Here is a 14,365-nt window from a genome sequence, read left to right on the forward strand (position 1 = left end):
GGTGGGATGTGGCACCCGCTCCGTGGGAGCACACGGGGCTGCATCAGGATGCGGGGGACAGCCCAGGAACCAGCAGCACCTGCACATCCCCATTAGCACTGTCCTCACCGACAACTGGGATGCAATTCCCATCATTGCACTCTGAGGACAGCTTAGATCCCAGCCAAGCAACCCATTCTATTCAGCACGGGCTTAAATTCAAGCGTATTAAAGACACACCTCAAGTCAAGTACGAGCTGTGTGCTGTAGAGAACAGCAGCAGATTTAAGTGTGTGCTTTGCACAGCCCTGAACCAGAGTCGTGGTGTTCAGAATTCAATCCCTCATGTTGGGAAATGCCATTTTCCATAAAACCAGGAGTCTGCGGACCAGTGAGTTTCACAGTGGGATTTAAGAGTCAGTGGGTGCCAGTGCAGTGCCCACAGTGCACACCCAGCTCCAAACCCCGACGGACACCCCAGGAATTTGGTGACCTGCCAGGCAGAAGTCCCACATCTCAGCCATTGTCTTACCTTGCAGCATGGCAGAGGTGGCGTAGTAGTTAAACGGGACCTTCTTCACCACATAGGCGTCTGTATCCAGTGAGCAGAGCTTGTCCCCCACCAGCACAGACTTCCCCGTGCCGGCGTTGCCCACCAGCATCACGGGGCGCCGGCGCTCCAGGAGCCTGTCCATGAAGTACCGCACACGGACCGTCTCGGTGGTGGGCACCAGGCAAGCCTGAGAGGGGCAAAACGAGCAGGTAAGTGTACCCATCTGTGGCACCACCCCACTGCCATGTTCTGAGGAGACATCAAACTGGGAGAGCCAGGAATGAGTGCGCTGACCTGAGTTTCTAGATGGCGCTAGGAAGGGAACAATACACTGCTACCAACCATTCAAGTCAAACTATCTGTACAGACGAAACAATGACAGTGGGATGCTGAGAGCAACATCTGGATCTCCCCGCAAACACACATTTTGCTAAAATGGTAACAATTTTTACAAGTCATCTGCTCACTGTGGCACCTCTAAAAGGAAAGAAAGGCATAGCTGGCAAACGCAATTCACTACCTGCAGCAACTCTCATTTTTCGTCCAAATCATATAAACAACCCTATTTTCAGCCACGCAGAATGACGAGATGGTGTCTCAGGGACTTTGTCACTACGTTGTCCCACATCCTGCTTCTCTCTGCAGGCCAAACGCACCTCCATCCCGCACCCTGGGCACACCAGCCCTGGCTCATAGGTGTCTCTGAGCCTGCGCCTCATGTACATCACTCAGCTCTGGAAGATGGATGGAGGATGAGTCTTCACAGTCAAAGTACAGTAAAGAAAGATGGGTAATTGAGTTGTACTTCATAAAGAATGTGTCAAGGGTTTTGATTGTGGGGTGACAATACAACCATGGCAGATGTGTTGTTAGCCCCCTCTCCCCCACCTTCAGCCCCTCTCTCTCCCCCATTCCCACTCAGGACAGGTGATTGGGAGGGAAAGAAGGATAGATAGAAGAGAATTGGAAAAATTAAAGATGTTTTACTAATGCTACTAATAAGAATAGAGAAAATAATACAAAATATACAAAACCAATCTTGAAAGCCCCAGCAACTGCAGAGCTGGCACCTGAAGTCCTGGACTGGACTCTGCAGCCAACCGGAGCTGGATTCAGTCTGTCATGAGGCCTCAGTTCGCAGGGACGACCAGCAAGGTCCTCTCCTAATCTCGGCCATAAGCAAAATGGACGAGATCCTCGTGATCTCCCACTTTTATATGAAGTATTCACGTGAATGGGATGTTATACTCTGTTTGTCAGTTTCTTGGTCACCTGTTTCTCATTGCCCCTCTCGCGAGATGCGAATCTGTCCTTATCAATAACCTCACATTCCATTGCTATGTTTACCAAAACATGGATCTGGTTCTCCAGGAAAACGCAGCTGATATGAAGGTTTTACCTGACAGGCAAATTCACTAAAAGAGAAACTTGTTTTTAACAAAACCAGGACGGAATGCCATTCTTATTATGAAGTGCTTGACCTCGAATGAGACTTCAATTGAAATGCCTGCATACAGTCACTAAAATGCATGTGCTCTTCCCAGACAAAACACGTGCAAGGTTCACATACCTGTAAGGGCATTTCTGGATCAAATTCAAACTGAGGAATAAGTTTAGACCAAGGTTCAAACTTCTTCGTTTCTGGATCAGTGTAGAAGTCAAAGACTGTGCCCTGAGAGGGAAACTTGATAGTCTTGAATTCTGCCACCCACCACCTGCTGAACTCCACTCTGTAGTCCACAAGCTATAAGACAAAAAGTGGAGAAAATACACTAATCTGGATCAATTAATTAGTAATGGAGAATGTTATCTATCCCAGTCCACCAGAGCGGGATTAGTCCTTAAAATATATTCCACAGCATAAAGTTCTTATCATTTTTCCTGCTATTAAGCCTAATTTTTCATTTTCTTCATTTCTGCTCATCAGTCCTATTTATTCATCTAAATAATTCATCCTCTGTGTTGATCACTCTTGGTATGTCTGAGACTAGATAGATGGATCAATTTGAAAAAGAGAAATACGTGCCTATGACTAAACAGACCACTTGATTGATTCTTGGTGCCTACTTCTTCCAACAGACAAGGACACAACATCCGTCTACATCTGTGCTCATGGTCAGTCACAGCACGCATACCAAAGCCTTTCCTCATCAATCACACCACTCTATTCAGAGTGAGTTGTTGTCTTCTGGCTTCTTTTCAAGCCACAACGTTTCAGACAAGCAGGACTGCAGACACCAGCGCACCAAAGCAGCAGCGAGGGTCTGCCCCTTTGACCCCGCCGTGATTCTGCGCTGCCACATTCCCCTCAAAGCACCCGTTTCCTTGCTTTTCCCCATTGTATCTTTCTACACATGGAGATTTTGGAGCATCTGAATTTTTTCAACTGGGGTGACAGTTTTGCTTTAGATGCTGGGTCAGGACTCACAAAATGTGCTTAGTCCCCTCCTCTGCCCTAGGTCTCCTGTATGACATTGGGCCAGCCATTCTGCCCAAACACCTTCCCATGTGGACAATGGGAACTGGAGAGAGGTGGAGGGGAGGAGGAGAGGAAAATTGCTGTGAGAAAGATGTTTGTGAAATACCGGACGCATCATTTAGCCCGTTTTAACAGCACAGTTTGTTCCTGGGGTGTCTGCGGGTCTCTCCTCCCCATAGCCATACAATGTGGGGTCACCAACACATTGTCCATAGGCTGCTCGGCCTCCATAAGGAAACCTGGGTTTGTTGCTGAACTGAACCAAGTGTCCTCCATAAAGCCTCCTGAGCCACAGTCCCTCAAAAGACCAGTGGATTTGAAAAACACATTAACAGTATCCACGATTTTGCAGACTCATGCTATTCAGAGAGGCAGAATCCCTGTAATTCTCCGTTCTCCTGTTGTTATAACTCCTCAGCAGCGGCAGCAGAGTCGCCCGCAGTGGAGCGGGACGTGCGTGGCTGCTAAAAGCTTTCCCACAAGGGTGCCCTTACCCCGCACAGCCAGACCGCCTGCAAGCGCGCTGTGCCGCGCTGCCCGCCCTCCCTGACCCCGCGGTTAAATGGAGCCACTCCAGCCCCAGCTCTATTGCCAGAACGGTGTGGAATTCAAACCACTTCCTTAATAAAAACCCCATATGGATTACCGCTAATTTCAGAGCCAGGAAATGGCAGATCTATCATCTGTTTTTATACAGGGGCCCCGCTACCCACCAACAAGCACCGAGTAGTGGGAAGCCTCCCAGACTGTTTCTCCTGACATTTCGGCCGCGAAAGGTCAGCGCGAAGGGCACCTTCGGTGGAAAGCAATAAACAGATTTTATATTGGATCATTTTTCATCAGGCTCCCCATTGCTCGGACTGCTGTACCCTCGCACTCTCAGCTCTGACATTTACAGAGCACCGCGGGCAGTAACGCACAGCCAGGCTCCCGGCGGAGCCTCCCGGAGGGTCGCTGTGCCTGCAGCTGCTCCTGCAGCCCACCCAGAGCCACTACCGCAGGCAGGAGCCCGGCCCGATGCACCCGAGACTGACTGTGCGGCACGGGGAACACAGCGGCCAGCTGCCACAGCACCGCACACCAGCATACTTGCGCTTGTACTGCTGAAGCAAAGACAAGTAGTGCTTCCCAGGCTTTATTGTGTTTTGTTTTGTTTCTTTAAGTCATCCTAGACTGGCAACACTAAGGCTGAGTATTTCCCAGCTGGCACATGGGAAATGGAGGCTCCACAAGGACCAAGGAAGCTGGTCTCGCACAGGTCATTCAATGGTCACAAGGTGTGATGGCACCAAGTGAGCACCCAGCTGAGCTTGAGCTGTGTTGTTCAGCACTTCCTGAAGCATCTGATCCTTGGCATGGAGCAAATCTGAAGAGACCAGCAGACACTCTAGGTCTGGCGTTAAGGTACATGAAAACACACAAAGAGACCCCTGGGAGCACTTGAGCAGCCATCAAGAACGGCAGTGCCTCCACCCGAGCTGGGGAGGGGTGTCTGGTGTTACATTCGTGGAGAGACCTCCCGCATAGTCCAGACAACACAGAGTTTGACACAAGCCCAGCGGAGATCAGACGTGGATCTCCAAGCCCTTGACAGCAGTGCAGTGTGGGCAGACCCAGACGTCAGGACTACACACTTTAGATCTGAGGATAAGGCGTCCTCTGACTAGGGGATGCAACCACCCAAGAGTAGGTGTGCCCCTGTGGCCACGGAAGTCAATGGCACCTGGGGTGCGTTAGGAAAAGTATGACCAGCAGGTCAAGGGAGGTTGTTCCTCCGGCTCTGCTCTGCCCTGGTGACAAAACACCGGCTGGTTTGTGCTATGTAGCACGTCTACCTGTGCAGTCAGAAGGCTGAAAGACTGCTCCACTGATACATCCATCTGATAAATCAGTCTTAATTTGATCACATTATGCACATCCACAGGCTTCTATAAGTTAACCTTATGTTTCTCCCCAGTGAAATGCATCTGCATAAGCCAACATCCCTCCACCTTTACCACTGACCCCTCAGCTGTTCTCCGGTGGTGTTACACCCTGGATAACGAGGCCTTTCGTAAAAGGAATTGTTGTGTTTCTAGTTTATTATCACCTATATGAGAGCCCCAGGAAAACAGCATTACTGGCATAGCACTATGTTTCAGAAAGTATGAAGAAATCAAAACAACACAAAACCACACAAACAAACTGTGTGAAAGATGCTGAAGAGGCATCTTCCGTCTTACCTGATCTCGAAACATTGATCCACCAAAGGCCCAGACGGCAGCAAAGACAAAGTAAAGTTCATAAAGCTCCTTGGCACAGTCAGGAGGTGTGTTCTCCTCTGCCAGGAGACATTCAAGGAGGTAGCACAACATCTGAACCATACTCTGTTCAGGAATGGGAATAATCTTCTTAAATCTAAGGGATGGAAATTAGAAAGCAATACGTCCATCACAACCCAGGAAGACTAGAAATGCTCTTTCAGAATACTGGCATTCTGCTTCTCAGCGGTACGTGTCCTATTCCCAGGTACAATAAAGAGAACACCCATTCTCACACTCAGACCCGCTGGCACCGGCACATATACAAGTAATAACAATAATCAGAAGTTTCAAGCATTTTAAAACTTTGATCTTCTTGAAAGAAGCAGAATGGAAGACTTGCTAAAGGCAATGATTTCCTGCGAGCACGATGAGTTCAAAAGCGGTCAAATAGAGGAGTAATAAAATAAACCCTTTCATCTTGCCATTTTACATTCATTTAAGCTACACTTACAGAATTCCAAACTAATATTGTAGCTGCACTGAAGTCCTCCATAAAGTAATTATAGCTATTTGAAAGGTTGGTTCTACGATTTCTGAATTAAGCAAGCTACCAAAACACTCAGCTCAGGGTTGCCTGCAGCTAATCCCGTGGATTTCACGCTCTGAGACAATGTTCAGCAAACAGAATGGGAAACGTCCGATTGACTTTGCTACCAACAGTCAAAACCAACTTGGTCCCACAGAGAGAAGTTCCCTAGCACAATGTTTAAGTCCTGATTCCAGACCCTTCTGACACATCCCCCTTTTGGCTGACATCTCCCATGCTCACTGATTTTTCTTTTGTTTTTAAAGGAAAGTGCAACTATAGGAAGCAAGTAGAGGATGGGAGATGCTCCCTTAAGTTTTCTGGGACTCTACTTTGGCCAGTCCTCACCACAGTATGAGAAAGAGAATGGTTTCACATGATGATAAGCAAGAACCACATGACTTCCCTGTGGACACTGCTTTAAAGCCAAATCAAGCCAAGAAGCACTAGGACCCTTCCAAATACCCAAGTTCTTAATGAAAAATAACTTGTGGAGTGGGCTCAGGTCTAGCCTGACACATCAGGAGGCTGAAAAGCTTTCTCTTTGGGATCTGCCGGAATTATTTTCCAAGAGATAGAGAGTTGATACAGGAAATACAATAAAAATCAAATCAAAATCAGATGAAAACCAGATCTGACCAACACGATACAGGCAGGAGCGTCACTTTGCCCACCTCGCCCTGCTGGTTCTCTGAGCTTAAGCCAATGATGCTCAGGGCTTCCAGGGGCAAGGAGGATCATGTGCAGCACAACCCAGCGCAGCACAGCTGGGCTGGACAGTGGCAGGTGTCCCCATGCCCTCACCACGGGTGACACAATCACTCATCAGATGGTACCTTGTTCTGAGGGTGTCCAGGCAAATGGGCAGGTACTTATCAAACAAAATGGTCAGGTTGGCTCTTTCGGACTGGATCTCTCGCCTGTCGATCCAGCTGCTCACTGGAGGATTCCAGCCCAGATCCGACGGGTTGATGCACAGGATCCCTTTAGGCCCAGGGTAAGAGAGAACATATAGTAAAGACATAGCAGAAACTGTTCCTTTCTTCCAGCAGAGTTTACCAGGTACTTTCACACAACTAAAACCCTATCAAATATGACGGGACGTCCCATTACCTGCCCCCTTTTCCTGCCCCACTGCAGAGTAGAAACATGAACAGTGAAGAAACTTCACCCTTGAAACCACGGCGCTTTTCATGACCTTGCCCTAAATTCAGAACATTGTCTTGTCTGAGCAGTTTCATTGCTCTGGGCCCCATTTCCCCATGTGTAAAACTAGGGGACACCTCCATTCCCTTCTCCCATACTTCATGCACTTCTTCAGAAGATCAAGAACTCTTTGAGACAGATACTGTCCTTCTCCTCATAAAGTCCATCCAAAGGGCTTTGCACAACAGGAGCACTCAGCAACGCTGAAGCCATGATCACCCACCAACAGTCAGAGTGCTCTGGGTAAATCTCCAGGATGATGACAGCTCCACATGTGCATTTGGGGTCAGGATCCTCAGTTTGTCTGTCAGAAACCTGCCCTGTCCACCCACGGCCGCTGTGATCTCAGGTTGGGTACTTGCAACAGGAGTCAAGTTGGCCAACAGAAGACTGGTTAATGGCACTAGATCCTCCTGGGTTCACGGCAAATCCCAGTGCGGAGCTCAGGCCAGGACTCACCCGCTCGGGACACGGTTGCTGGGGTGGCTGTGCGCAGGTGGCTGATCTCAAACACCAACCGCATCGTTGGGTTCAGAGGGATTCTCTCATTGCTCGCCAGGGTCAGCACCTGCATTGGGCAGACAGACAGACAGAATGACATCTTCCCCAGGAACAGGAATGAAAAGCATTCAGCACTTTGCACTAAAAAGCTTGGTTGCTGCCAGCACAGTTCCTTGAGGGAATGCAGCTGATTTCCAGCAGGTAGTAGAACTGTCTTCCATGACTCAAAGGAACAGCGCTCCCTTCGAGCGGCGGAAAAAGGTGTGGAATTATGACCCCACCCTATTTTTGAAGGGCCTGGAGCTACAATCAGGACATCTGTGATTATCCATGAGCCCAGTTCCAGGAAGGGAAATTACAATGAAACCATGATTTGAGCTATTTCCCCTCATGCACCATTTTCTATATGTGATATTGTTTGGTGTATCTGAAGAAACACAACCGCATTATTCTAGGAGGTGTTATTTCAGCATCTGCATTTTTAGGCTGAACCATGCCATGCAGTCAAAGAATATCTCCTTCTTTAACTTATATTCATTACCTTATTATCATCCATCACAGTATTAAGAGACTCAATCCACATTGGATCAATATCTCCATCTAGTACCATCCACTTGGGACCGTCATGCGTGATGTTGGCCAGCTCTCGCATGATTGATGAAAACAGGCCTGGGAGGGTGACAGGAAGATGGTGATGAACACTGAACTTGACACCTGCTCTAACGGTTTTCTCCAGCAACACAGTAAAAATTACTCTAATTAATGCTTTCCTCTCAAACATGCAAAACTCTATGTGCCTATACGTAAATATTACTATATCACAATACGGTTCTAGTTTGCTTTAAAGTGAAAAAAGGGTTATCAGTTATCACTACTGAAAATGATTGCAGACCTACGCACGAGCTTCATTCCCACCGAGAATCATAAGGGATAAGAAAAATGTAGAGTAGCTACTCAAAGGCAAAAGGCGGCATGAGTTATACAATGCAGAGAAAACCACCTGAATATGCCTAGGAAATCCTTATAAATATTTTTTTGTGGCTCAAAGTATATCAGGGCAATCAAGATGCATTAAACGCTGGGTCATGGCGTTAGTGAGACTGAGGGGAGAACAAGCACAGAATGACATTGAATGACAGAACAAAATGTTGGTAAAATCAAGGAGAGAGAGGATACAGAGTCTCAAGGGGAGTAAATAATGAATGTTAAGAAGACCACGAAGGCTGGGAATAGAGCAGCAGCACTGCAGAGCAAATGAAAACTCCACAAAACTATTGCTCTCCTCTACATGTGAAAATACCTCGGGAGATGCTGGTCTTCATGAAAAAACATCAGGCAAACATTAAAAAAAAGCCTCTCTTCCAGTGAATTGTGACAAGAACTCTTTTTTTTTTTCTTTTTTTCTCCAGGACAAGCTATTTCTTTGTGATCCAGATCAGGAACAGCTAGTGGCACCATCTGACTGAAGACAAAGCTTGTGCTCAGCAAATGCAGAACGGCTCACCTGGAACAGGTGTGCGATCCCGAGACTGGGTCAACAAAAATAACGCTTCAGCGCCTCTGCCTCCAGCCAGTTCCTTACGTGTTGGACACACGCCTTGGGAACCACTCCGACATTATTAGCATCAGAAACAGTTGCTGTCTCAGGGCATCAGGGCTTCCCTCGGATACACCGCGGCAGCGGGGAGAGGAAAGCGCCTCTGTCCTGACCTTGTGCATCCACAGCACACGGCTCTCTTGGGGTTTAAAAGAAGAGTTTTGTTCTGCAAAGAACACTTTTGGGATTCCCATATGGGACCTTTTACCACCTAACGTGTAGGACCTTTTCAACTTCTGATAATGTGACAGGATAAAACTGGGGAGCGGAAAAGCAGGGGCTGATCTGTAAGGGAACAGGTCACCTCTTGCTAGGCTGTGGTGAAGATTGCCTTGCTGGTCTTTGACAACATGAAACAACATTTTCAGGAATGGTTACTGCAGAAAATATCTGCCTTGAAAGCTCAGGGAGGAGTGCCACTATTTCATTGAAACCATCGCAGGCCAGAAACCACTGGACAGTCACCTGTAAAATGTCCCTCCTGCTGTTCGGTGTCACCGCTGCCCTCGATCTGCAGCCACTGCTGCAGCCAGTCTGCACAGTTCAGGCTGTACCCTGCACGTCCCTCTGCCACTTTGATTTAGGCTCCCTAATTACAATTAGAAAGAAATTAACCTGGCATTGGAGCAAAGCAGGGGGTCGGGAAGGGTCCATGGCGGGGCCAGGGGAGGTGGGTGGCAGCTCATCTGCTGCTGTGGATGATTCATGGTAATGTCTTCCCTCACCTCCCCCACACCTCCCAAACCCGCCGCACACGTAAATCGAAGCTGCCTTTATGTATCAGTCACAACCCAACATTTCCACTCCAGATTTTCTGTAATCTTCCAGCAAGTTTGAAATGTTCCTCAGGAGTAAGCAGGATCAACAGCTTGGCAAACGCTGGTGTGCTACAGAGATCGGGCAGCCATACTGAGTGGAAAAACTGACGTTAAGGCTGCTGTGCGTGCTATCAGCAATGAAAACCTGGGGATGGGACATTTTTTGGGGTCCCAGTGCACACCACAGTGCAGGAGGGACATCTCTTCCATCACTGGTCCAGCCAACTCCCAAAAACTGCCTGCCCCACTTAGGAACTGGTAAGTGTTGGTATTAATGGGCATTAAAATTATTCTTAGGGCAATAGGATCAAGTAGGCTTATGCTATATTTCCCATTTGAAGATCAAAGAGCTAAAACATCCTGTGTATCCTTTCAACAACAAACTGTCATGTGGCTGTAGGCAGCAGACAAGCACCTGGGCTCTCAGACCTGCACATGAAGAACCAGTCACCCTGCTGCTGCTCGGGAAATTCATTAAAAACACCCGTCTTTATCTACATATTTCAGACATGAAATGACATTTACCGTCTTTCCATTCTCTTGTTGCTGGGTTAATGATGCCAAAGAGCTCATCATTGGTGACTGCCTTGGGGTTGAGGTCTGTCCAGACAGGACGTCGCTTCATTATCTGGTAAGTCCTGTTCAGGGATCTCATCACCTGAGACTTGCCCGTGCCCGCGTTACCCACCACGCAGACAGAGTGCCGGACCGTCAGCAACTCCTCCAGCTGCACCACCTGAGAAAAACACTCCCAAATTTTAGACAAAGATGCCAAACTGAAGTTCAGGTCTATAAAATAGGTCCCACTGGGCCACCTCTTTAGAAAGACGTGACCCTGAGACACAAGCAGATTTGACAATTGAGTTTGGTCCAGCCACTCTAATCACAATGGGTGAAATCCTCAGCCTGCAGATAAACTTTCAGCGCTGTTTATACTTGACAACCACCACCTGATGAGGCCCTGCTCTCCAGGGGCTACACTTTCATGAGCCTACAAAAGTTGGCCCCTTTGGAAGCCCAGAGACTGATCCAGTGCTGACTTCAGGAGCAGGTGCAACTGCCTCAGACCCAGCACAGCTGACTGCCCTCCAGCGAGATCTGCCTGCAAGGACAATGCTGTGCAGAGCTCTCTTTGTAGAAGCAAAGCTGTTTGAGAAAACCCAAATGATTTGATGGCGATGTGGGTGTAGCAGAAGATCTCTTGGTCTTACTTTGAGCACAAAGTTGTCCTCAGCCTGCAGCCGGAGGTCCAGCACAGCCTGCCTCACAAACGACTCAAAATTCAGGTCACGCTTCCGAGGCACATCCAGTGCAGGGAATAGATCCCCAATCAGCCCCATAAACACCGGCACATCATCCGTCACAATCTTGGGGATGTCGAAGTCACGAAGAGAGCGCATCAGAACCTGGTCTGCGGGTCGCTCTGGGTCATCTCGCTTGAGGGAGCCAGCAACAACTAGCACTGACTTAATGGCACGCAAGCCCCAGTCGTAGTGATCCTACACCAGAGGAAGAAAAAAAAAGAGGCATGAGTTTATGCTTAGACAGTACCATGTAGGGTGAAGAACCACCATTCCCAAACTGCCAGACTAGTAAGCAATGAAAATACATCTAAATCTGTTATTTGCATTGTGGCCAGAGACCTTCTCCAGCCTGAGCGACCTGGTTTCCATCTCAGTAGGTGAGATTCCCGTCAGGGACAGTATTAAAGAGTCAAATAATTCAGCTGTTCAGACCATCACATGGGCTCACAGTTGGCAGTAAGACAGCAGCAGGATTTGCACTCCAGAGACCAAAGCAATTTGTTTCACCTAAATCATAAAGCACCTATAGCAAGGCCAGCCAGCCCCCTGCATCTGCAGGAGCCACCAAGGTGAAAGGCTTGTTAGTCCATTATGAGGCCCCAAAGACCCAAGTTTCTCCACCCTGCCCATCACAAGATGACAAGCCTGTTTGGTCTCAGAGGAGGTCCAGGAATAAGGGGTCAGTAAAGACATTGCTGAAAAAGTACCACAAAACGGCATGAGAAGAACTCTCAAGCCTACAAACAACTGTTCCTATTTCTGTCCTGTTAACACCCTCCAGAGCACAGCTCGACAGCTGACTGCTCTGTGTGGGAGGCCATGCCTTCCACCAGGCCCCTCAAGGCACAGCACCAAGTTTCTGCGACAGAGCATATCCCACCCAGCCTCATGCTGGCACAGCCAAGATCAGGTTTGTATCATCAGGAATCCTGATTCAGGTCTCCTCTGGACCCAGCTTCGATCTACACAAATAATGACAAGGAAAAATCTGATTTGCTTTGCACTGACAGTAACTCTAACAAGACCTGGAACCAGCCTAAGGCTGAACTCAGAGAGGGACACCATAAACCCTTTGCAGGCAGGAGAATCAATAGGAGGAGACTGGAAAGCAAAAGGTCACTGAATACTACCCCAAACATGGTGTCATTTAAACTCACTGAAAGGTCTCCCACTAATGCAGCTGGTCAAATGCTTTTGTCCCTGCAGATGCTCCAGTAAAGCAGTCTGAAAATTTTATTGCTCCGATGATCACCAACCCTCTCCTCCCCCAGCAGCCAGTGCAAATGCAGCCATTAAATAAAAGCTGTGAAACGTTAGCCATGGAGCTGAGCAGCACAGTGCCATGTTTCTGCTGATTTTGGAGATTCATCATACCACTCAGCCACAGAATCAGGCTCACCTGCTTGGACAGGAGCTCTTTGCAGAGTTGGTAGAGAGTAATGAACTTCCTGGCTAACACCCGGGCCTCGATGAATCCCTCAGCCACCAACATAATTTCACAGATCAGCTCAAAGTCTGGCACAACCATCGCACACGGCCTAAAATGACAGGTGAGGAGGCATTGCAGAACAAGTATTTCTTGACTACAGGTCTTACAGGCAGCGCATTTGCAGCTTCATCTTCTAGGCCTTCTTTTATGAGCCAGGTCACCCTCTGCCTTCCCCACGACAAGGGACAGAGCTCCTTTGCCCTGCCTGTGCGTGCCCAGACCCAGGCCTGTTGTGCAAGGCTTAAACTACCTGCGAATGCCCTGTGCAAGTGAATTCCCCAAGGACATGAGGTCGAGCCTGGATGTTCCAAAAGACAGTTTCTGCCAGGTCACAAACCCTGACCTGGACTCACCTGAAGAGAGCTTTTAAATTCTCAGGTAGCTCTGTTCGCCCTGCGTAACCAGGGTTCATGGTGATGAAAATGCCTACTGATGGTACTAAGTTGATGTCTTCTCCAAGAAAATGGAAGGATTTCTTCTTCTCCCGTATTGCATCCTGCACGCTCTTCACCTAGAAATCAAGACAGTACTATAGTATCAGCGTTCACTTATGAAAAACACATCAGACAACGGTGCTTCCTTCGTTACTCTTGGCCTCGTGACAAATGGGGCTAATCACTGTTTTATTTTTTACCGGCAGCATAAAGCTTTATACACTGTTTGGAGTACATCAGCATGGCAATATCAATTTCCCATCTCAGTCAAACTCCGGCAAAGCAGAAAAAAGAGCTGAAGAGAGTGGAAAGTCAAAATGCAAAGGAGTTGCAAGACTTCACACCTTTGCTCCATGAGACAATGATGAACGTGGGTCAGGAAGAGCAACTCAGGAGCGGGAAATGTCCCCAGCACTGCCTGCATTCACCTTGGCTTTTGACATCACCTGTGGGACACTGCTCAGCACATCTCACAGCAAAAACACCACCAAAGGCTCCACCATCTCTGAACCAGCCAGCCCAGCAGAGGTCTGATGTGTGAGAGAGACACAGGGCAGTACAGGTATCCACAACACAGCCAACACCCAAACGCACTCCCCAAAGTCTATCACAATATGGGCCCATTATTCCCTTTACCCATCTCACCTCTCCCCACACAGCGTTGCTCTTCAGGACATCCCAAAACCCTCCTGTGCCTGCTCCGTTCCCTGACCAGGCCCAGAGAAGGGGTAGCACCTCCCAATAAGCTTGGCCTCAGCTCAGTTGTAAACTGACCACTTGATATCACTTTTAAAGATTTTGGGACATCAGATGTTTGATTTAAAACCAAAACCAGAAGGCAGAAGCTGTAAAACCTCTCCTAACACCTTCACTCACTAATATTATATTGTTTTTTATATTTGCCTGACTGCAGCTTTGTTCTGCTCATTCCTCTCCTTCCGAAGAGTTCACCTCTCTGCAAACAGCACCTCAGCGAGGGGCAAATCTCTCTCTATTCACCGCTCTAACCTCACTACTGTTTGCCATCTCAAAGTAAAGCAATTAATCGAATTTTTCCCTGTAAGGAACCATATCGACATCAGCTGCATGAGTAAGACAGCCAATTAAACATCGCCATGGTAACACTCCTAATAGCAGCCAGGAGACACCATGATGGAATGACGGCCGTGCCGCTTT

General features: G+C 48.1%; 1 pseudogene; it reads right to left on the minus strand.

Annotated features, from left to right (window-relative positions):
• The window catches only part of LOC136110807 (dynein axonemal heavy chain 9-like), a 141,041-nt pseudogene that overhangs the window by 57,954 nt on the left and 68,722 nt on the right, over positions 1–14,365 (minus strand).

Source organism: Patagioenas fasciata, chromosome 32 (genome assembly GCF_037038585.1).
Source record: "Patagioenas fasciata isolate bPatFas1 chromosome 32, bPatFas1.hap1, whole genome shotgun sequence".
Lineage (NCBI taxonomy): Eukaryota > Metazoa > Chordata > Aves > Columbiformes > Columbidae > Patagioenas > Patagioenas fasciata.